This window comes from Thermobia domestica, chromosome 11 (assembly GCF_964235325.1).
Source record: "Thermobia domestica chromosome 11, izTheDome1.hap1.1, whole genome shotgun sequence".
Taxonomy (NCBI): Eukaryota; Metazoa; Arthropoda; class Insecta; order Zygentoma; family Lepismatidae; genus Thermobia; species Thermobia domestica.
Genome location: NC_137464.1, coordinates 104,917,667 through 104,942,155, shown reverse-complemented (window position 1 = coordinate 104,942,155; position 24,489 = coordinate 104,917,667). Strand labels below are relative to the sequence as shown.

The window sequence follows — 24,489 nt, the reverse complement described above, 5'->3', positions numbered from 1 at the left end:
TCAAGTCTGTACTCACAAAAAGAAATACGCTGTATATTTTAAAATAAACAAAATCAACAACAATAGAACTAATTACAGATTTGAAACTTACTTAAAACGTGATTACGTTCAGTGAAAAGCTTAATATTTCGTGATGAGGTGCTGACTTTCAATGGGTTTCTCGCTTATCGACCTTGGCTAATGTTGGTCACTAGACGAGACGAGGAAAGAAATACGTTTTTCTCTCCTCGTCTCGTAAATTTTGTAGAAGTCTCGAGTCGATTCTCAATGATTTCTTTAATTTCGTCTCGTATCTCGAAAAACGTTTTTATCGTGTAATTTTGTAAATTTATGTGCAAAATATGTCCTAATTTTTTTCCTTAAATTCATCTACAAGTCATCAGAACCATTCTGCTTCACCAGAGGTCCACAAGGAGTGTGATATAACGACATTTAAACTATATTTATTATTTTAGTATATTGTGTAATGAATTACGTATCTTTAAACTTTGATAAATGCTCTTCATTGTGTTTGTACCGTTATTTTATCAATGTATAGACATTACATAGGAGAATATATAGGCATTTCAGTAGGAGATAGAATGATTAGATGTATATAGTTTGCAGGTGATATAGCGCTTGTTGTGTAAGCTGAAATGAAAATCAATAAAATATTAGAAAATTTAAAGAAAATTATGGGGTGAAAAGAAATGTTAGAAAGACAAAAGCCATGCTGATTGGAGCGAAGGGGCCGGTGCTAAATATAGAAGTAGTAGAGGAGAAAATAGAACAAGTCACTAGTTTCCAATATCTGGATATTATTATTAATGATGATATGAAGTGTGAAGGTGAAATAAAAGCAAGGATAAGAATGGCGAAAGAAGCCTTTAGGAGGAAGAAAAGACTATTTTGTAGAGTCTTGAATAAAGATCTGAGAAAAAAGACTCATAAAATGCTTCGTATGAAGTATTGTTCTGTATGGGGCAGAAATATGGATATTAAGCAAAAGTGACGAAAACCGACTGGAAGCTTTCGAAATGTAGGTGTGGAGAAGAATGGAGAGAAGTAGGTGGGTTGAACTGAAAACTAACGAGAGTGTGTTTGAAATGGTGGAAGAGCAAAGAACAATTTTAGATATTATTAAGAAGAGAAAGAGAAACTTGTTGTGATTTAGGCTTAAAAGAAACTGTATCATGAGGAACGTGCTAGAGGGTATGATGGCAGGAAAGAGAGAGACGAGGAGAAGGAAACTACAATTATTTGACGATATAAAAACAGAAAAATCGTACATGAAGACGAATAGGTTAACGGAAGACCGTGAAGCATGAAAGCTTAGCGGCAAGTGACCTGCTAATAATATCAGAATACCTATGATGATGATGATAATAATAATATTATATGAACAATATAACACCAAACCACGTTGAGTTTTAAAACTTGCTTTAACTAGCGTTGTCTACAAGATTCCTGAAATTTGTTGTTCTGTCTCGAATTTAAAAGAGTGCTTCTCGTTTTGTGGGCAGTACTAACCTTGGTGTAGAGAAATGGCTTCCCAATACTAGATGTCAAGTTTGTGCGAACGTATTTGAACATTTAATATTCTTGATTCGATTTTAAGAGGACCTTAATTTAGCTTCTGTAGCAGGCTAGATCAGTAGATGATTCGCAATATATTTTAATTATGTCATTAAGTAAATGCTGGAATGATACTTTCTCAATGAGTATTCTTCCAATATCAGTTATTCTCGCTTTACATAGTATTATTGAGAAAACATGTCCTTGACAAAGGAATAAAACATATAAACGATAATTTCGTTTTCATAAAGTACAAACAAAATTAGTGCAATATAGGGATAAAATCATCATTGCTTTTATTGCCAATCCACTGCTGGATGAAGTCTCTTTAACTTTTCTCCACTAGCATCTTTTTCCTATTTTTGTGGATAATTGCTGACATTCTCTTCTCCATGTCTCTTTGCGTAGTCTGCAGACTGTGAATGACCGATTTTAATAGTGTCCACGTCTTTGGTATATATATATATATATATATATATATATATATATATATATATATATATATATATATATATATATATATATATATATCAAAACAGACAGAATGCATTCAATGAAAATTTTACGCTTTAGACATATTGACATTTGTCTTTTCAATATGATGGTGTTCCTGTCGAATTACTCCAGTACAATACGTCGGTTAATTTCTTCTTTAATATTGCCATCCGTAGATATCTCTTGTCCCAAATATATGTATATATTTACTTATACATTATATATGTATTTAGTATTTTCAACTTAAGTCCTTGTCTTCCTTGCGAAGTTGTTGAACATCACTTTAGTCTCTCCTATATGCGGTTTTAACCCGATTTCCTTGCTCTTGATATTAAGTTATTTACCATATCTTCCAGATCTGTGTTACTCTTTGAGAATAAACAACGCCATCAGCGAAACAAAGATGAGCGAATGCTTGGGAGAAATGATATAACGCGCTTCCTTATTCTTACGGTCTTTGCACATTCAAAGAGGGGGATATTCATACTGCTTTTTTAATATATAGATTTAATTTATAACTTTCATATAAGCGTTTTCCATACCACTTGCCTTAAAAGCGCTAATAACTGCTGATGTCTTCACTGAGTCGAAAGCTTGTTCATAATCGATGAACGCGCAAATAAGTTAATTCATATTTCTTTGACCTTTCTATCAGTTACCTAACTATTCAAATACAACCTACTGATGTAACCATTCCTGAAACCAATTTAGTCTCTTGGTTGGTGGAGAACTAAATGTTTTCCTATTCTGAGCGTCAACATTTTAGAAAATACTTTGCAAATTTGTGGCAGTAAATTAATAGGTCCACAAGTGAGTAGATCTTCTTTGATGATCATAATTATGACACTTCTCCAGTTATCTGGAAATGCACTCTTTCGTGGACATTAAGATAATACTGCGCTAAAATTTTTCCCACTTCTTCACCAGCATCCTGTAATATGTCTAAGGTAACTCTATCTTTTTCTGGTCCCGTCCATCGTTTCATTCACCTTATACTGTATGCGACTCCTGCTTGCAGTACTGGGGTATCATTATTTCCTGTTCATCTCTGATTTCTTTTATTTCCGGTTTATACTTTGAATATAACTTGCTGTAGAAAAGTTGAATTTCGTTCAGTGCTTCTTTGTGAGTTTTTATGGCTGTGCCATCCTCTTTCTTCAGAGCAATGATCTGCTTCCGTCCATTGCTGAAGCTCTTCTTTGCTTTCCTAATGTCCATATGGTCTTTAATTGTTTTCCTTACTAGATTGCTGTTGGACTTTCTTATATTTTCTGTGATATTCTTCTGTATTGTCTTGGGAAAGTTCTACATATTTTATTTTGATGTCGGATTGGTTCTATTAATCTTCATTTCTCTTCTTTACATCATCAAATTGCTTATTTCATCGGGGATTCTCTTCGCTCTCTTTTTTTGTCGTAATACGTTCTATTTTCGTAGCTGTATCCATCAGGATTTCAGGTACATATCCTCTTGAAGTGCGGCAAAACGGTTTGCCAATTCCAGCTAAAATACGTTACGTTGCTCTTTCCTTTCTACACTTCCTCTGATCATAGAAGTTTACTTTTTTCCAGTTTGATCTTTAGATGCAGTTTACAGCTTACCATTCGACAGTCACTTCCTGTGTTGAACATATACAGAACATTGCAGTCTTCAATCGTATGTTTTCTGTTTCACACGATATAGTCAATTTCGTTTGTTCTTCTACTTGGGTGTCTTCATGCCCATTTTTTTTTGTGCAGCTTTTCCTTAAAGAAATAATTTATAATATACATATACATTGTTCGGCTTCAGTGAATTCTACTAAAATGTTTCCGCGCTTGCCTAGTTTGTCATTCCAAAATTTCCTGTTGATTTTTCGTTTGACTCTTTTTGTCTTACTCTGGAGCTTAAATCTCCCATTATAACCTTTACGTAATTATTTCCTCGATTTTAAACTCTCTCATTTCTTCATAGAATTTTTCCACTTCCTCTTCTGAATGACTTGTTGTGGAATCATATACTTGAATCACTTGTAGTGTGTATCTTTGAACGAATTTTATAACAAGCTTTGTTATTCGACTATAAGTACTATTTGTTCTAGAAATTTCGTTTCTAAGTCTTTCAGTGATAAGGAATCCAACGCCACCGATCTTGCCACATTTTGATCCTCTGTAATAGAATATGTGTCCGCTCTTCAATTTAATTACTTCTTCTCCTTTTCTTCTTACTTTGCTTAATATGACGATGTCCCAATTGATGTTCTATATATCATTTTCCTATTATTGAACTCTTGAGTCTGATGAGGAAGATCTTTACATGTAGTCATGGCCAGTTTTAAGTGACAACCTAGTTCCTAACTCAGGTGATTCTTAGCACCTTCTGCCTGCATGTGACTCTCAACGTTGCCTTGCCCAGGCACAATTCGGATTCCGGTGAATGAGGGCCTTGGCTTATTGTATCCTGTCATGATTGGTAAGAGAAATTGGAGATATTTAGCCAAAGTCAGGTGCTGGCCAGGCATGTTGGTGATAGCCCTAATTATCCTATCATTAGTAAAAACTGTATAAGTTTCATAGTGGAAACGAAGCATCCAGTCTGCCTCACTGGAAGGTATGAGTAGGAAATAGACTAAATCAGAATACTACAATCTTGGTTTATTTAAATGAAAGGATATATATATATATATATATATATATATATATATATATATATATATATATATATATATATATATAGGTATAGACTTATTAATAAATTACTTGAAATCAGAGATTCCGCCGAATTTGAAACCTTATTCGAAGTGAACTTTCAAAAAGTTATTCTGATAATTTCATTTCTTTTAACTAATGAAGAAAGTTCCTACTGCATGGTAATTTTATCGGATGGTCATTGATATTGATCTTAAAGATTTTATTTTTCTTAAACATGAGCAAAAGCTTCCAAACCGAAGTTTAACTAGGTTTATTTTACCTATATTTGCATGGGTAAGAAATTCGCTTTCTCTGTACATGATAGTACATTGCTTCGGGTATAAAATACCAGTACTTGATCGTATTCCATTTTAAAACAGTTTCTATCCTTCATACTTACCTTATCCTTCATAGATGTCACATAAAGCAAATTACTTGTTATCTCCTATTAATGAAAATGGTTACTGCTCAATGAAGTTTATAATCATGGAGCATAACTAACTAACTAACTCTATGGCCTATGGAACCCGGAGGTTCGATGCCGCGTTCACAAAAGCTCTCCACTGACTTCTATCCTTAGCCAACTGGATCATGGAACATTAAATTTAAAATAAAATATTAAATGGAAACATCAAGTTAATCATTTGTTAAGAAGACATCATGTGATCACATATTTTACAAATATCACAATTTAGTATCAGGATTTATTTGGCATCAAATCAGTTGGTGTAAAATATATTGAACCTATTAAGCACAAGATGGCATCAGTGTTTAGCATTTTAAGGTATGTGAGCGCCAGAGGTGGATTACGGCTTTGGCTCCATTGGCTCCTTCCTTAATCCGCTAATGGTGAGCGTAGCTGGATAGGCCTAGCTACATGCGACAGCTGACAATTTGAAGATGTTAGTTCGAAAAGTTCGAAGGTGTGCACAAAATGTGGAGATTTTTATAATCAGACATAAGATATTGCACCGTCAAGATGAGTAAATTTTTCTAAAAAAATTGTACTGTCTTTGTAGAAGATAAGTTATCAAAAGCAAGAACCAAAAGATGATTCAGTCTCTTTCGTTCTCTAAATTTAGGTGTTCAAGATGATCATCAATGTCCAAGTGGACGACTATTTTCAGCAAAAGTGGTTGATATTCTGGCAAAATTAGATCAAGACTGTTTAGTCATGACAATGCTAATGATCTAAACATTCATCACCAAGTAATAAACTATTTGGAGAAAGCTGGCTACGAAAACGAGCTCGATGGTTTGACTAAAAACCATTTATTCGATAGAATTTCTATCTGCGAATCTGTACTGACATAGAGCTATTTCTGAAGGGGTTGATCACAAGTAATGAAAATGATCGAACATGTGTGAAAATGATCGTTGTCGAAGCGAGGAGAAACTCCACAGTCTGTGGCAAAGCCCACTATGTTACTCAAGAAGATTATACTACGTTTGGTGGGATTGGAAGAGCATCATGCACCACGAGCTGGTGTCGCCGGGCCGAAACAATTGATTCGGACCTGTATTGTCGGCAATTACACAAGAGCACCGAGTAATTAAAAGCATCTATCGGAACTGGTCAGCAGAAAGGATATAGGATACCGCGCTTATAACACCAGACCGCATAGCTCTTTAAAGACCTGTCAGAAATACCGAGAATTTGGCTGGGAGATTTTAATGCATCCTCCGTGTATCCTAGACTTGCAATCGTGAGACTATAGTTTGTTTCGGTCTCTGGAAAACTCCCTGAAAGTGTTGAGGTAACTTCAAGAGAGGTGTGAAGCTCACATGTCGCAATTTTTTGATCCGAAATCACAAAATTTCTGTAGCGACGGGACCTCGGTTTTGCTGAAAAATCTCAGAAGGTCGTCGAACAAAATAGTATGTAAGTATGTGGTTTTGTAATATTATTATTACATAACAATAAATGCCTACTAAAACTTTACCTCCAAAGTCTCAATATTTTTAGTTAACCTGAAGATTTTTTTGGGGGGAGGGGAGGAATGGCTGGAATATCATAAGAGAGTTTCGATATAAATTTGAAATTTACAATAATCCTACACTTGCTATTAGAAATCATTATATTATTATTGAATTTATGATTTTGAAATAAATATTAGTATTTCTAGAATTATATATGATGATGTGTTTCATACAACTCTAATTTTAGCTAGGGGCTACTTATTCCCATGTTAGTATTCATCTCTGGTGCATGGGGAGTCTGGTTCGTTCCCAGCTCTCGTTAAGTAGGCTTTGTGGTGGATAAGCACTTTGTACATGGATTTTCTCGATGTTCTCCGTTTCCTCCCACTTTCTTCATTCCACTATTTTTATTCATTTCTCATCATCACCGTCTTCTTTACTCTACACGGCATTATCGTGGGACGTAAAACTCAAAAAAATTATTTCTAATTTTAGCGGGTTTAGTTAGTATTAAAATTTACTATTTAATTTATATAAGAATCTCTAGAATTTTATTGAGTGCTTTTGATTTAAAGACGAAGTTTGTGTTTGAATTAAATAAATTAACACTGTGGTTAGATGTTCAAGTGCTTTTAGGAATTTCTATAGTTTGGTTAGAAATGGAACCCGAAATTAAAATGAGAGTAAATTTATTTAATACTGAAATGTAGAAATGTAACCCTAAATTAGAAAAGTTGTTTATTTAGTTAGTATTAGAATTCAGAAATGCAACCCAAAATTATTATTATAGTTGCTTGTTTAACTAGCATTAAAATTTAGGATATGTAAGTTTTGAAAGTTTCTAGAATGTCTTAAATTAGTTTTAACGTAAGTGTAAAGTTAATATTACAGTAGAATTTCCTAGACTTAATTAAATATTGAATAATCTACAATATATTAACAGATAATTGCTTTAATATCAGTAAAGCAAATTAACAGAAGTAATGTTGTTAAATTTATTTGAATAGTTATTCATTGTCTGAATAACAGTTCGAATAGTTATTTGTTACCCAAATAACTATTCGAGTTACGAATCTTATTGAAATAACAAATTTTCGAAGAATACGTAGTTTGAATATTTGAATAGCGAATTATTCAAATTTTAATATCGTTAGTCAGATAACTTCTTTGAATTCGAATAACAAAAGGTATTATTTATTCTTTACAGGTTTAAAATTGAAAAATATTTTGAAGTGAATTCTTGTAGAATAATATTATTAAAAACATACACATGAATGATTTCTCATCGATAACAAATAAACGAAAACAATTAGAATTTACATACATATTTATTGTCTCTAAAAATTGATTAGGGTTATAGAGGTAGAACTTTGCTAAAAAAAATCTAGCAACCTACTTCTATTTGAAAAGCCCAACATACGTACTTACAGCTGGGTTTTTATTAAACAAGTGACGATTTTCTTTGCCCAATTAGAGCCTAACTGTTTTAATTTCTTACGTACGGTAGTCACATTGTGACCTTTCAAAACAAGATGGGTGGCCAAGATTTTTGAAGGAAACTACGATATTTTTCTTGAAAGTTTGTTTTAAAATAAAGTGAATTCTTATTGAATTTTGGCTAAATGGCTTCGAAACTGCAAGTAAAATGTAGTTATTATTTTAGGTAACAGGTATGTAGAATGGTATGTTCCTTGGACGAGAAGTACCCAGGTTGGATTCTCACTTGAAATTCATGTGGTTCGGAGCCCACGCTAAGCTGTGGGTCCACGTTCTCATACATCATCCTCGGTGCTGAAAAAAACTGTAAGTACGGATCAACCAAATCTAATGTAAAATTTTCTACAAATTACAATGTTTTTATTAATTACAAATAAATAGTTGTATTTCATGTTCAAAACTTATTTTCTTCTGTAATTCTCTTCAGATATTGCTGTTCTGATTTCTAAGAAGCATTATTTTAAGGATAAATCTACAATTTCTTTTTCCTCGTAAAACGTATTTTAACAACCAAGGAAATTAATCATAAATAATTTTGTTTTCTTCGTTAAAGGGTTTGTCACCTATTAAGTTTCATATTAAAATCAACCGTAAACAATTTTATTGTTTTTGTTAAAATGTATTTTTAGCAATACATTGCTAAGGCTTGTAAATTCTGCTTTTCTTCTTTTTAACTATCTAGAAAAATTGGTCTTTTTCTGAAGCATTTTAATTTTAATAAATAACTAACTATATAGTCCGATCTTTCCTTTCCCATATTACTTGTAACTCAGGAAATCATTTAAATCTGTATTCTAAAGAAGAAATAATTTTCCAAAAACGATAGAAAGTTTATTATTCGATAATAAAGCAAGGTAAAATGTGGACGCACTGCGTTTTCCATTTCCAGCTAGTTGTCTTTACACTGTAAGAATAATGTTCGATGACAAAAATGTTTTTTAAAATAATAATAATAATAATAGCGAAATTAGGAGGCATATAGCTCAGTGGTACAGCTCTTTCCTATGGTGTGTGGATTCTTTGGTTCGTCCCCGGCCAAGTAATTAGTAACACTGTGTTCGTGAGTTTTCTCAGGGTATTCCCGGTTCCTTACACATTTTAATTCCACCAAATTTTTCCATCGTCATTCATGTGCATTAATCTTCCATCTTTCTTAGCCGAAAGGGCATAATCTGGAACGCTAAAGTGATTTCATTTATTAGCGAAACTGTATTGAAGATACAATGATTAGATTTTGTCACACGAAATTATCATTTAAAAATATGAATTTCCTAAAACTTCAGTTCATAATATATACCAGCAGCGAGAAGCACATCTCATATGCGAGCATAAGCTGAACAAGCATTTATTGAGGTTGTTAAAATTCGTGGAGGAGAAATTTTAAAATAATACCTCCCAGTTTTCTGTTTCTTATATGAATAACGAACTGTCACTACCAAATAAAACTAACAACATACCCAAGCTGACAACTGCTAACTTTTAACTTGAAAACTAAACTCAAATTAAGTTCTAACAGTATCTGAAACACACAGTAAAATGTTTTCCGAACAGGGAACGACATTTAAGTGTAGTTTTGAAAGAACAAAAATGTTTTTGGTTCTTGATTTATGAGAATTTCTTCTCGCTTGCCAATTTGAATTTTGGCAACTCATAGAGTTTGTATTGCAAGATGTATAAATTCCCTGTATTAGTAATCCTGTTAGGCAACTAAAACGACACTTGTGACAGGCGGGTTGCATACTTTACTCATTATATAAATAGAATGCAATGCCAGTTTGAAAATCAATCAAGATTACCAGCCACAAGCTGGATATAATACTAAAAAAATACTATATGTTATAAAAGCACTTTCTAAATTGTAGAAAATATTATAGAAAAACAGAGTTGTTAGATGGTTAAGAAAATTTTTTTATGAAGGCTTCTGGCAAAAGTTTCTGTTATTTTCTGCTCACAATAGCTTTTTATGAAAATATTTCCATCCTAGAAAAGTATTTTTTCATCTATTAGGCCTAAGTTCCATATGGAGATTAATCGTGAATATAATTTTCATTTATTCGTTAAAATGTACTTCACCTATTCGATTTCAAATAAGAAATCAAGCGTTAACTATATATTTGATATACTATTTATTACCTAAATATTCTCTTTGGTTTACTCGTATGTATATATTATGATTGTTTGTTACATAAACCGTCTAATGACATATCTCCGTTTTCTATCTAAGGAATAATTGAAATAGTTTTGAACTTTTAATGTATAATAAGAAAATAAACTATGAAAGGTTTAAAAGATGATCATCTGTATAGTAATTCTTTCTAAACAATTTTCAAAATATTGAGAAAACGGAATAATAGGCTTTTAGCGGTTAGCGATGTAGATAAGGAAGTAGTCACTTGTATTTGAGTAACTTTGGATATATTTTGTACTATTTAAATGTATATAAACACATTCTCTTAGTAAATGTGTTTGTCTAAGAAACGTAATCCTATAAGTCTTAATTATGAGAAATTTCTCTGATTCATTTTCATTGTGGATTTTTTTTTACTGGGGAGGAAGACTAAGTTTGTCCCGTTTTACACTGCTACCGTTAACGGTGTCGATGGTCTCCGTATTGGCGCCTAACAAACGCTGATGCTCGGCGTATTAGATATTTAGACATATACAATTTTGATCCAAGAAATATATCTCCGTCGATTTAAAGCAAGTGAATTTAGGATATACACTTGGGAGTCTTGTCTTTAAAAGAGCGACATCTTGTTTGAAGCTGTCAGAAATGACATTTTTGTTACTGCTTGTGAAGATGTGCAGACTTAATGACTTAATAGACATGAAACATTAACTCAGTAGTTTCAAAATAATGATAGTAATATCAAATAATAATTACAATTCACTGTTGTTTGTGTTTCTTTTTAAATCATATAGTCAAGCAAAATGTAATAAAATCTACACAATGTAAAATAATACTGCCGCTAACACGATGAAACTGACTGCAGAAAATTCAAGGGAAAGAAATGTCTTTTATTGAAGAAATTAATAATTCTAAAAATACGTGTGCCATATACAAAAAGTTTCCAATCTCGGCAGCCTGAAAATTTCAGCCGATTCTATGAAGAAATATTTATTTGTTGACTATAAATAACATATTTTAAAACAATACGCTTGGATGATTTGAAGCATTGTCTGGAGAGCCTTTAGTATGGATATAAAATATGCGGATTTTTAATCTTGTAGGACGGAAGATAATTTCTATCCCGTCTTACTACACTACCCACAATGGCACGATCGCTTCCGTGTTAGTGCCAGCAGACAGAGGCATTCATCATCACTTGCTTTACATATATATAATTTTGATCTTAAAGTTATACTGTGTACATTTGATACAGGGTTTAGAAACAAAGATAATATTCAAATGAAATAGACTGATTATAAAATATACTCCGATAGGTATTACCTAATAACAAAAAAGGCGAAAATGATTATTAGTAATATGCCTTTCAAGGAAAGTTTATACAATAATACTTGGATTTTAAATAATTGTGGAACTTCCTATTACTTTCATATTTATTTATATAAAAACGACGTTTGTTTCCCTTTATATTCCTAACTTTCCTGCAGAGAGTTACAAAAAATTCTCATTATGAATGTTATACTATATTAGTTGTTCTATGTAGGTAACTAGAGTCACAGAAACATTAGATTATAGTCAACGTCTCGTGTGTATGGATGAAAAAGACAAGAAAGCTTAGTTAAACTAGAACATGTCCTATTATTAAAGTATGTATTCATTATGATTAATAATTATAATATAATAATATTAAACTGTAAAAGAGTTTAAACAAGAGAAAATCATGGTTAAGAGTTCAGTGCCAGCTAAGAAAATGTGATGGATACAATAAATTGATAAACTGATTACTAAGAACTCGGTAAATGTTTCATTCAAAGAGATTGATTTGCGATAATTTTATTTTTATTTGCTACTTTTGGATCAAAAGATCCAATAATTTTCAATCAAAAATTTTCTTGTAAACCTTACACCTGGAGAACTACATAAAGTAAAGCCAAAGTCAAACTATCAGTTAACTCAGTATATTGTGCTTATTCCGTAGAAAATACGCAAACTTGATTTAGGGGCCGTTCAAAAACTTTATGGCCCCTCATCCAAGATCCAATATATTTCAATCAACAAACATTTTCTTGTACGTGATATACCTGGAGAACTACATATAGTGTAGGCTATCAGTTTACTCAGTATGGTGTGCTTATTTCGTAGAAAATACTAAAACTAAATATAAGGGCCGTTCAAACATTTTGTTACCCCTGATCCAAAAACTAATTACTGCCCAAGATTGCAATCTTTTTGATCCATTTTTTGCATCATTCCTAAAATTCTTGGCCAAGATTGCAATCTTTTTGATAAAATTTTTTGATCATTCCTAAAATTCTTGGTCAAGACCACAAACATTTGATCCATTTTTTTGATCATCCCTAAAAATATTTTTCTTACGTATTTTACATATTTTTATTTATTTTTATAATTGGTTGATATCGTTTACTGCTCAAAATATTGACAATATTGAAGAACGAAAGTTGACTGGATAATAGAGCTGAAAATTATGATGTAATTGCTACTCGTGTGTGTCATCAGATGTGATAATAAGATTCAATGTCTTGTAACGATGCTTAGAATTATGTGGGTTTTGAAGTCCATGAGTATTCTAAATAAAACATGGGATATTTAATCAAATTTATTTCTCAACAGAGCATGCCTTTACTGCTTCAAAATAATGTATAATAGATGGGAAATCAACTCGGGCGCACACATAATTTAATTGGACTAGGCTGTTTAATACAGAATGCTAGTTTTGAGGCAGAAATTTGTAAAATTTAGAGCATGTCTTTAGAAAATACTGACCCCCTCAGCTATGCCAATCATAGATGAAGAAGGAGAATCCTTGTATTCTGTACGTATTAATGAGAATATCAGCGTTTAAGCCCTAAGTATTACCAGCTAGCATCAAAAGATTAAGGCTGATAATAGTTTTTTTCTTGACGACGAAAATCGGGCTTGGTAGGCTGTCATTATGAGGAAGATAGTATATGAGGCTATTATAGACAGCTAGTTATTTATTAGAAAAAACAATCTCTATAGACTATCCTACTACGTCAGATGCTTTCTCCAAGTCGAATAGCAAGATGGCTTCCTTATTGAATTTGTTATTGATTTAGATACATAGACATAATGAATTATCTAGAATGTTCTTACTCTCGTGTTACTTTGAGCAATTAGCGATAAGCCTTCTTTCTCCTTCTGAATATGTAGGTATTATTTAACTACAGTCTTCCTAGAACTGGTTTATAGATTCATTATAGTTGGAAAATATTAATGGTTTACATGCTTTATAGTATGTAGCATCTTTTACGCACTTATTTAAGATTCTTTTATGATATTGATTACAAACTTGTTAATTAGTTACCCATCGTCTTCAAGAATCTATTAAGCTATTGCAATGTGTTGAACGTAAAAATTACTTTTAAAAGAATCTGTTAAATAATTGGCACTTTACACAAGTGACCACTGATATTGCAGACAGAAACCATTTGTGCTGTTATTTACTGATAATACAAAAGTTAGATTATTTATAGTACTTTTCATTTTAAAGATTAGTTTATAAGTGTTATTCAATATAGAAAATTGATCTATTCTTTGAAAAAAAGTATGCTTAATTATGGATATCAACCTCGCAATTTGTAGTAGTCAGATTAAATTTTCGACCAGATCTGGTAAGGTCGAATATCATAGTCATTTTCAGGAATTATTAAAGGAAGCAAGATTCAACATTTTACATTTTAGCTGACCCTTACCATTTTTATTAGTAAAACAAAGATAATTATAGGGTTTGAAAGGAAGGCTAGTGTCAGGTCTTACAAAATAAGAAAGTTTCGGTGCTAATTTAAACCTTTAGAAACAATAATAATAAAATAAAACCAGCAAGATAAACTAGACATATGGTACGTGCTAGTTCCTAGAAAATTGCAGAAAGCAGAAAAGTCAATGAAGGAAATGAATTGAGAGACAATTAGTAATTCATAATCTAATGCGCGGGATTTATTATCTCGATAGCAAAATAACATTTAACAAGAATGTAAATTGGTTAATGTAACTTCATTCTTTCAAACAGCTATTGGTTTTATGCTAATCTTCCTGCTTGCTAACACATTACTGTTCTATTTGAGGGCAGGTTCTAGTCCATTTATCGTAATGTAACCAGATTATTAAGTTAGTAGAGCAGAAATAGTGTGCTAATTTTTATCCTTATGAATTGAAAAGTATGCGGTAAACTGAGAATTAATGAACTGGAGTTGAGAGGTAAATTAATAGTATAATTATAGATACTACTTTACAAAACTTGTAAATATTTCTTCATTCCATTGTAGACATTGGCATACATCAACCATCCTCCGATAAAAGGCATTCTGATTTCCTAAAGTGCTAAATGGCCAGCTCTTTCCCAGAACATTTCATATAACGGATCACTCACTATTCTCATAACATGTTACATAATGTTTCTTTTACGCATTAAGACAAATCTTGTAAACTTACTTTTCGTATGAACCATTAAAGCATGTTTGAAAGTTTTTGTATTATATTTCTATTCATTTAAATTGACTTTAAAGCTTTATTACTCACATATGTGAACCTTGACACCGATGACTTCTACTAAATGAAACTTCGTGATTAAGAAATTCATCAGTTTGACAAGTAGCATTCTACCTATAACGTATGATTCCTGCGTTATACTGTGCTTCTTACAAGAGCACAATATGTAATTGTACAAAAACATCACAGTATCTTCTAATATATTTTCCACCAAGTTCTGTTACTAACAATTTTAGCAATAGGACCTCAAACAAGAAGAAATTGAAAATTTTCAGTTTTATATACCACAGTTGTGTACTCTAGGATAAAGACGACGGTGACGATGACAAAGTATGATGAAATGAAGAAAATGGGAGGAAAGAAGAAAGCCTCGAGAAAACCCACGCGCGGCGTTTGTCCATCACAAAGCTCACTTGACATAAGCTGGTGTCAAACCAAGGACCGCACGCATAAGAGATGACGCTCTGCCACTGAGCCACCGCATCCCCCGTCTCAGAGAAGAATATAGTGTTAACAACACAATTACGCACAATACATTAGATAGTGTGTTGCCGTACGCATTAAACTGTATATATTATTTTCAAATCATTATTTAAAGACAAAACTTGTTTTTTTTTTAGTTTACAGCATAAAACATTGTGCATTAAGGAAAATACAGTAAGAATAAAATTTGCTACATTTCTGTTACAACCATATAATATTATATTTCAAATGGTATAATTTTAATGCAATTGACGTGTATTTTCTTCATCTTTGTGAATTATATGTATGATTTTTCACTAACATTATAACAAATTACTGACTAAACTGACTACTACCATAACGTACTAGTTAAATCACAATTCAGCGTAATATGAAGGTTACGATCATACAATAGCAATTATTGATGAAATTAAATAATAATCAAGCGTTGTTGACTTCCATAGAAGCTGTACCGTGTTTGCTCGTAAATACGCTGTAATATTTATCTAAATTTCATTTGTGAAAATTTAGTTGTAGCTTAAGACCTTTGCGCTAAGCTCATCTCTAAAGATATAAAGTAATAACCGTTTCAAACTTTTTTCATACAGCAGAAATTTTGGTGCGCGGTATATGATGTCATAGTTGTTGGACACTCAAATTTATACACTACACAAAATGACCTGAAAGCAAATATTGGTTCATATAATAGCACTTTCTCGTTAGTATTTGGCTTACTTTCCGCAGTTTTATTATAGTATAATAATAAAAAGAGCAAGGCTCCTCAGAAAGTGTAAACAATAATCTTAGGAGAAAATAGTTGTCAGTGAAAGCCATGTTGTAATTTTGTTAAATAAGTAATAAATTTCATAGTGCAAGAGGAGACAAAATAGGAACAAACAAGCCATTCTATACTGTGTCATAGCCGATTTACTAAAAGAATTAATTAAAACTTAAGGACAAAATTTTTGAGATTTACAAACAATAAACATCTTCTTTGAATATACCATTTATTATTATATTTATAAGAGTCAATAGTATACAACCATTTTCACTTGTTATTCAATTTTATTTCAATCTCTTTAGAGTCGTCGTTTGGGAGCAATAAATAAAATAAAGTAACTCGACCAGATTGTTGTTATGATTAGAACTATTTCTAAGTTACGATTGAGGGTCACGGTGGCTCAGTGGTAGCATCAATCATTACATCATCACCTACTTGCCCTAATCATCCATTTCCCTTAGCCTAAAGGCCATAATCGTGGCGCGTTAAACTGAAAAATTTTCATTTAATTTTTATTTCTAAGCTACAATTATACCCAGTGCAAAAATAACTTTATAAAATGAGTTCCTCAACTTGGTGAAACCTTACAATTTCTGGAAGTGTAGAAAATGTTTTGTCAAGAAAAGGAATCAATTACTCTAGAATTCCTGTTAACAATTCTTTTATCACAATGCTGCTATGTATTAGGATAAGAAGTATTGCTAGCAGGAATTCTCAAGAAATTTATTCCTTTTCTTGACAAAGCATTTCTAGCAATTCTTTTTATCCTAAAACATAGCAGCATTCTTTCATTAACTTCCTTCTGTGAATACCAGTTACAGATCTGCAACTGTTTATTGTAGTCTTGCAGGTAAAAGACAAGGCTTCGTGAAAGAGGGAGAGTTTTCTGAAGGTCACAAAGTGAGTTTCAACGTCGTCTATTCCGTCAATTTTCATCGTTTTTTTTTTTTTTTTTTACCTTAAAGTAAATAGATTTGGTTGTTCAGAAAAGTCATATTGCTTAGATCCTTTCTGCAAAAATGAGCGGCTCGGAGAAACGTAATGCTATGTCACATTTTCTAACCTTGAAGTTAACTGGAAAGGAAGGTTCAACATTCCCATGCAATTAATGTAATGATACATGCCAAACAAACTTCCCAACTACCAGGTAGATTTTCGAAATTAAATTATCTACATACTATTCTGTGGTTTGAGCTCAACTCAATCCCCGTAATAACTCAATTTCAACGAAAGTGGCGATTACCGAGCCGCTCATATGTGAAGAGTGTTCACTTTTGGTTTAGACTTGCCTTGCTTAACTTTAGATCGAAGTGTCTGACAATTTGGACAAATTCTGAAAAATTAAGATTAACCTCTCTCCATCCGAATTTTCCCACTCTTATGAGTTGGTCCATGATGCATAAGGCCATTCAAATAAACATTAGCTATCTCGTAACACCGATATGAAACTAATATTCGAGGATTATCAGTCCTTGTGTTGGCACTTTGGGGAATAAATCATGGACCAGTATTACTGCAGCTGGAAATGCTTACGAATCAACTCCTAGAGAAAATAGGGAAACTAGAAATTTCGTGATTGGTCAAAATTTATGAGCTTGTTTCTAATTTTCAGTACCGAATTTAATATTATAGGTTAGGCATACTAACTAACTCCGTGGATTAACCTATCTACTAATCAGTTAGTCGGGAACATAATAAATCTGAACTTTTATCAGTACGCACATTTTTATAGTATAGACATTGACGTTCTAATTGAACTTAGAATTAATAACCAGTCAAACGTTGAAGTGCAATATTCGTAAGTTTAATGGTTACGATTACTCAGTAATTTCGATTCCACTCATTACACTGATCGTCCCGAATAAACAGAGAATATTTTAAATTAGCCTCATAAATATCATTGTGACGAAAACGTTTCATGTATGCTGTTCTTCATACTTCTATCAAGGTGAATGTTTCTTGTTCGTGCGGAATATATAACTATGACATCTCGTTGAACAGTTTGTCTTTGGAAGCCTTAAGATTATAAGATAGCATTCTCGTAATTTTTGGATTACATAGTCCTAATAGTACAACTACTCAAAATAATTTTAATTAAATCAGTGGACTTCATTTTTATTTAAAGTATCGCAAAAAGGAATATGTTTACTTTGTTTGATTGATACTTAAAAGTTTTCCCCAACGAGTGAGATCCCCAAACTACCAATCCGCTACAAATTATATATGCCTTTACAAATGGCTAGTCATTAATTCTGAAATTCACATTTCATATTTTTAATATTGAGTAAATTAAAGAACAATAATAAAATCTATTTTCATAATTACAGTATTTAAAAATAAATTTATTATTGTAATAGTTTGTGTTGTCAAAGAATAAATCTTCAAATAAATATTACGGCAGATCTTTAGATAATGAACTCATCAATAAAGTAGTTCATCTAAAAAATATTTACTGAATAGTATTTGTGCTCACTAGCATATTACGCAGGGGGTGAGGTGGCTCAGTGGTAGAGCGCTCACCTCCGGTGCCTGGGGTCCTGGTTCGATCCAAGCTCGGGCCGTGTGGACTTTCTGGTGGACAAACACCGTGCTCATGTTTTTTCTCGGGTTCTCCCGTTTCATCCCACTTTCTTCATCCCACCATTGGCATTCATTTCTCATCATCACCGTCTCCTTTAGCCTAACCGGCATAACCGTAGAACGTAAAACTTAAAGATTTAATTTTTTAGAATATTATGCAGAAAAATTGTTATATTATTTGATCTATGAGTATTCTGAAACAATGTGAAATAATGGGGTTAAGGGCGACGAGTCCTTTAAACATAAACTGGAGCTCTTCCATTTTCGAGAATAAGTCAGTGTAAAATCCAGGGAATAATTTCCCTCTCGGAGAAATCAAATGCCTTTAGATAATTTAGAAGTAAGGACATTTAAGAGAAAATATCCCTCCTACTTGTGAAGCTTATATTCTACCTCCTAACTCCTGGGGAAGAATACATGAATACATCACTAATTCGTTCGCGATTCATCGCAGAGGTCATTCCTTCTAAACATCGAATTAGATAGTCAAACTCTTACTGCAAAGATGTTATATTCTGAGGATATTTTGTCGATCTTGGAATAGTCTAGACAAATACTGTGTGCGTGGGTTTTCCCCCACTTTCTTCATTCCACCCTTTCATTCATTTCTCATCATTATTGTCTCCTTTAGCCTACACTGCATAAGCGTGGGACGTAAAACTCATATTTCATTTCATTTCGAAATAGTCTACGTCGTTCAAAATAGATCCTTAGCAACATCATTGACAGACAGGTCATTATACTGAAAATGTCCGAATAAATCGAGACTACTGATTTTCCATCTGTGAATTCTTTATCGATAGCTGATTTTATTCTCGATATACGAGGTGTAACAAGACAATATAATATATAAGCGTATTGAAGGTGCAAGCGACTTTTCTTTACGGTGACACTAATTAGTTTGAACTATGTAAGCTCATCTTGGTTTCGGTGAACTTACAAGGAGTGACTTTTTTATTTAATTAACTTACTTGTTAGACCGTAAAAGATGAATGTTCCGTGTGTAATTGATTTACTATAAATTATATGAAAAACTACAATCCATAATTTTACGTTTCATGTGTGTTCTTTAGAAGAAAGGGTGTGATGATTAATGCAAGTGAATGGTTATCAAGTAATAGTGAAATGCAAATGTGAGAAAAGAGGGAACCCTGAGATATTCCACGGATACGATGTTGTTCACCACAATCTATTTTGAGACTGGAATCAATCTAAGATTTTAGATGAGCCCTCTAACTTTGATCATCCTTACTGAACAGGACACTACATGCACATCATAACATCTTAAGGAATTTTATTAATTTTTAGTTTCAGGAGAAAATCAGTATTGTGATTAGTTTCAATTGTTGTTTGCTTATTTGTGGGAAGCTACATCAAAGGTCGAAATTTCTACCTTAGGATTTAGGTTCCTAATCCTAAAATTCTGAAAGTAGCTCGACTACATTCGTTAAAAAATTCATTGACGGAAATTCCGAACTAAGTATGCATACGTATGATAAGTTTTGTAGAATAAGTATGTTCATCTGTCTAACGTCACATATCAGAGCAAACATGGTAATAAATAGTGAGAAGCGGTGTTTTGGAATCAATTTAGCGTCTTAAGGATAGATTCCATCTCCTACCTTAACCCTCTATTCAAACTGACGTAGCATGAATGGACCATTTCCGAATTTAACGTTGGTTATCATAGAGCAGAAACGGTAATAGATAGCGAGATGCATTTTTCTGCAATCGATTCGACGTCCCAAATTTATTTCAATTGCCACCAATATCTCTACTAAAATCGGAAATGATAAAAAATCCACTACTACTTCCGGTTTTAATACTGATTTCCAAAGACCAGAAACCGTACAAGATAGCGAGAGTTCTATCTAAGTTTTCATTATTCTATTGGAACTGGAAGTTCCATCTAAGTTTTTAGTATTCTATTGGAACTGAAAGTTCCCCTAAGTTTTTATTATTCTATTGGAACTGAAAATTCTCCTAAGTTTTTATTATTCTATTGCAACTGAAAGTTCCATCTAAGTTTTTATTATTCTATTGGAACTGAAAGTTCCATCTAAGTTTTCATTATTCTATTGGAACTGGAAGTTCCATCTAAGTTTTTAGTATTCTATTGGAACTGAAAGTTCCCCTTAGTTTTTATTATTCTATTGGAACTGAAAGTTCCCCTAAGTTTTTATTATTCTATTGGAACTGAAAGTTCCATCTAAGTTTTCATTATTTTATTGGAACTGGAAGTTCCATCTAAGTTTTTATTATTCTATTGGAACTGAAAGTTCCCCTAAGTTTTTATTATTCTATTGGAACTGAAAGTTCCCCTAAGTTTTTATTATTCTATTGGAACTGAAAGTTCCCCTAAGTTTTTATTATTCTATTGGAACTGAAAGTTCCATCTAAGTTTTCATTATTCTATTGGAACTGGAAGTTCCATCTAAGTTTTCATTATTTTATTGGAACTGGAAGTTCATCTAAGTTTTTAGTATTCTATTGGAACTGAAAGTTCCATCTAAGTTTTCATTATTCTATTGGAACTGGAAGTTCCATCTAAGTTTTTATTATTCTATTGGAACTGAAAGTTCCATCTAAGTTTTCATTATTCTATTGGAACTGGAAGTTCCATCTAAGTTTTTATTATTCTATTGGAACTGAAAGTTCCCTTAAGTTTTTATTATTCTATTGGAACTGAAAGTTCCCCTAAGTTTTTATTATTCTATTGGAACTGAAAGTTCCATCTAAGTTTTCATTATTCTATTGGAACTGGAAGTTCCATCTAAGTTTTTATTATTCTATTGGAACTGAAAGTTCCCCTAAGTTTTTATTATTCTATTGGAACTGAAAGTTCCATCTAAGTTTTTATTATTCTATTGGAACTGAAAGTTCCATCTAAGTTTTCATTATTCTATTGGAACTGGAAGTTCCATTTAAGTTTTTAGTATTCTGTTGGAACTGAAAGTTCCATCTAAGTTTTTATTATTCTATTAGAACTGAAAGTTCCATCTAAGTTTTCATTATTCTATTGGAACTGGAAGTTCCATTTAAGTTTTTAGTATTCTATTGGAACTGAAAGTTCCATCTAAGTTTTTATTATTCTATTAGAACTGAAAGTTCCATCTAAGTTTTTATTATTCTATTGGAACTGGAAGTTCCATCTAAGTTTTTATTATTCTATTGGAATTGGAAGTGGTAAAAACTAGTTCAACTTCTAGTTTTAATTTAGTTTGTATATTGTAATAATTGTGAGAGATAGTGGAAAACTGTCTTTGAAATAGACTCAGCGTACGAAGACCAGGTTCCATCTCTGATCTTATCTTTATATTAAAACCGGAAATTATAAAGCTACTACTTCCGGTTTCAGTATTGAATTTTCATAGTGTGCAAGTCTACTGTTGTTTTACATGAAAAGCGAAACTTACTTGTTCATTGAACGGCTGGGAGGAAGATAATAGTAAGCAATATATTTCTTTTTAAATTTTCGAAAACTACTACAAAAGAAAGTTCATCATTGCTACGGAATGCAATAGTACGTACCAAGCAAGCTCCTCCTACCATATACAAGTACAGTTCCGAACTTCTAATACCTATATACTGTTCTGTGACCCATTTCACGACCATTCCGTTTAAAAGCTCATTTTGGATAGATGTTGTGTTTACCATTCCCCGAGCAGCTCAAATTATACATGAATGGCTATTTCTTCCTAGACATAATTCCGCAGACACTTACGTGTTTGTATTCAAAGTGTTAAGAGAAGGACAAGTGTTGTTTATATAAAATTTGGAATAAAATACATTGCTTTATCGAATCAGAAGGGATTCAGTCAAGGCTGGTCGAGTACCTAAATCATTTTTTAAAACAATTGAAAGAAATATAGGAACTCAAGAGAATACGTAATAATAGTGCCGTACTACGTTCATTAATACGTAATTTCAGTATTAAAGTATACAGCTCAAAAGTGTAAAAACTGAAATAGTTGAAGAAGAAACTAAAACTGTAACATGCTCAGAGTGTATGAGATACCAAGAAGAAGAAAAAGCCATCATAGAAGATAATATACATAAAATACTGGTATGTCGTAATTAACCAAGTTTGAAGTAAAAATATCCAAGATAAACGGGAAGTTAAATAAAAAAACTGAATGTATAGTTAAGAAAAGTACATTTATCTAGACAAAAATGTTCTTATCGTATTATGATTTCCACTTACATGATCTACATCAAATCTGTTGATGTTTCCAATCCTATGTCCTTGCTGTTGACTTTCATCGATTCTGAAAACAACAAACAGTGTAGGTAAGAAAATATGTTTTAAGTAATTGATGAAACATCAAAATCTCGTTATAATTTTATTTGACAAGAGAATTTTAAATTATATGAAACATGCATTTAGCATAATATTTGATTTTATAATTTTTTAGTATGTGAAGAATTGTCAAACCACCCATCACACATTCAATTATATATATATATATATATATATATATATATATATATATATTGTCAGCGCATCAGTTCCTATTATCATTATTCTTGATACCCTTATCACCTAGCCAAATATTTCTTAAGTCAAGTAATATAGCTTCTCTACACTTTCATAACACAATATAATAAATATAAGTAGTTTCATCTGAAAGGTGGAAATGACGTCTAGCCGACCATGACTACTTTGTCCAATGGAGGATAGAAAGATGGTTGGGTATGAAAGAGAAGGTCTACGTAGATTAGTTTTTACTGTGGTGGACTTGTGGATTAATGAGGAAATCCAGATGAAAAGACTATATTCTGTTCTTTTCCGAATAATCTCATGATTCAGCGTTCCGTCATCTATTTGCTTTTGTGTTCCTTTTCAGTGCTGTATCCATCGTCCCGATACACGAAATCCAAATCCAATAAAGTACTTTCACAAGTGATTGGTTAGTGTTTTCTAAGGAATTATCTAAGTTCATTAGTGTGCCTATGATGTATCTGTTTTCTTTTCTTGTATACCCTCTGTGTTGATGTGATCTTTCTAGCATTATGAGTCAATCTTCCTTGGTGTTAAATTTTCTTATATTCTTATAAGCTGCTCAAGTTGTAGTGTTGACGTAATTCTTGTATTGTTGTTAGTGTTCATTCACTTGTGGTTTTAAACACAAGCTCTCAGTAATATGTTTCAGAATGGAATAATAGGGATCCATAGGTTAAGTTAGCTTTCATAGCTGTCTTTTAGAAGTTATCAATTATTCCTTTCGTGGTGAGTGAACTCGTTATGATTTGTTTCAGTGTTTGTATTATGGGATATTCTTCCTTTTTGATTTGTTTAACATATTTTTTTTTAAAACTAACTCTAAGTATAGTTCCTAAATATGTAGCAGTGTTATTTGGGTGAATATAATATATGTAAATTTGATTTATTTGAATTGGTTTTAGTAGATTTTTAATTAGTTCTTTCAATATTAGAATAGATTAGTAATAACTGTGGTTTCGTATAATTTATTTTAAAATTTCAGTCATTACACCACTTAAAAAAATATTTTTACTTGTTTTCCCAATCTATTGAGTATGTGGTTATTGCTATTTAAAATGATCGAATATACTGTATTATTCGTGTATAGTCTTATTTAGTTGGTTATAGTTGCCGTATCGTTAATATATATTATGTTCAATAGTGATACTATTCTAGATCCCTGGGAAGTACCTCTATTTATGAGATTGAAATAGATGGCTTGTGTTGTGTTTTGATTTTTGTTTCTCTATTAGTTAAGAAGAAAATCCATCGAATGATGGTGGTAGGCAGGCCCATAGCGATGAATTTGTATAATAAGTCATTGTTCCAAACAGTGTAGAATGCACTATTAAATAAACAAAATAATAGTTCTCCAAGCTCTTCCTTTCTC

General features: G+C 32.1%; 2 long non-coding RNA genes across 17 annotated transcripts in view; one reads left to right on the top strand and one right to left on the bottom strand.

The window, feature by feature from the left end:
• Positions 1–8,435, top strand: part of LOC145664343 (uncharacterized) — a 345,141-nt gene extending 336,706 nt beyond the window's left edge. Inside the window, exon 3 of the long non-coding RNA XR_014127410.1 lies at positions 8,302–8,435. This is a non-coding gene — a long non-coding RNA (uncharacterized LOC145664343). The remainder of the gene's footprint in view (positions 1–8,301) is intronic.
• The window catches only part of LOC145664340 (uncharacterized), a 513,034-nt gene that overhangs the window by 114,327 nt on the left and 374,218 nt on the right, over positions 1–24,489 (bottom strand). For 15 of the 16 annotated variants that reach the window (XR_014127400.1, XR_014127403.1, XR_014127396.1 and 12 more), the window contains one exon: positions 22,821–22,884. The exons of the other annotated variant lie outside the window; for it this stretch is intronic. This is a non-coding gene — a long non-coding RNA (uncharacterized LOC145664340). The remainder of the gene's footprint in view (positions 1–22,820; positions 22,885–24,489) is intronic. 16 annotated transcript variants of the gene reach the window in all.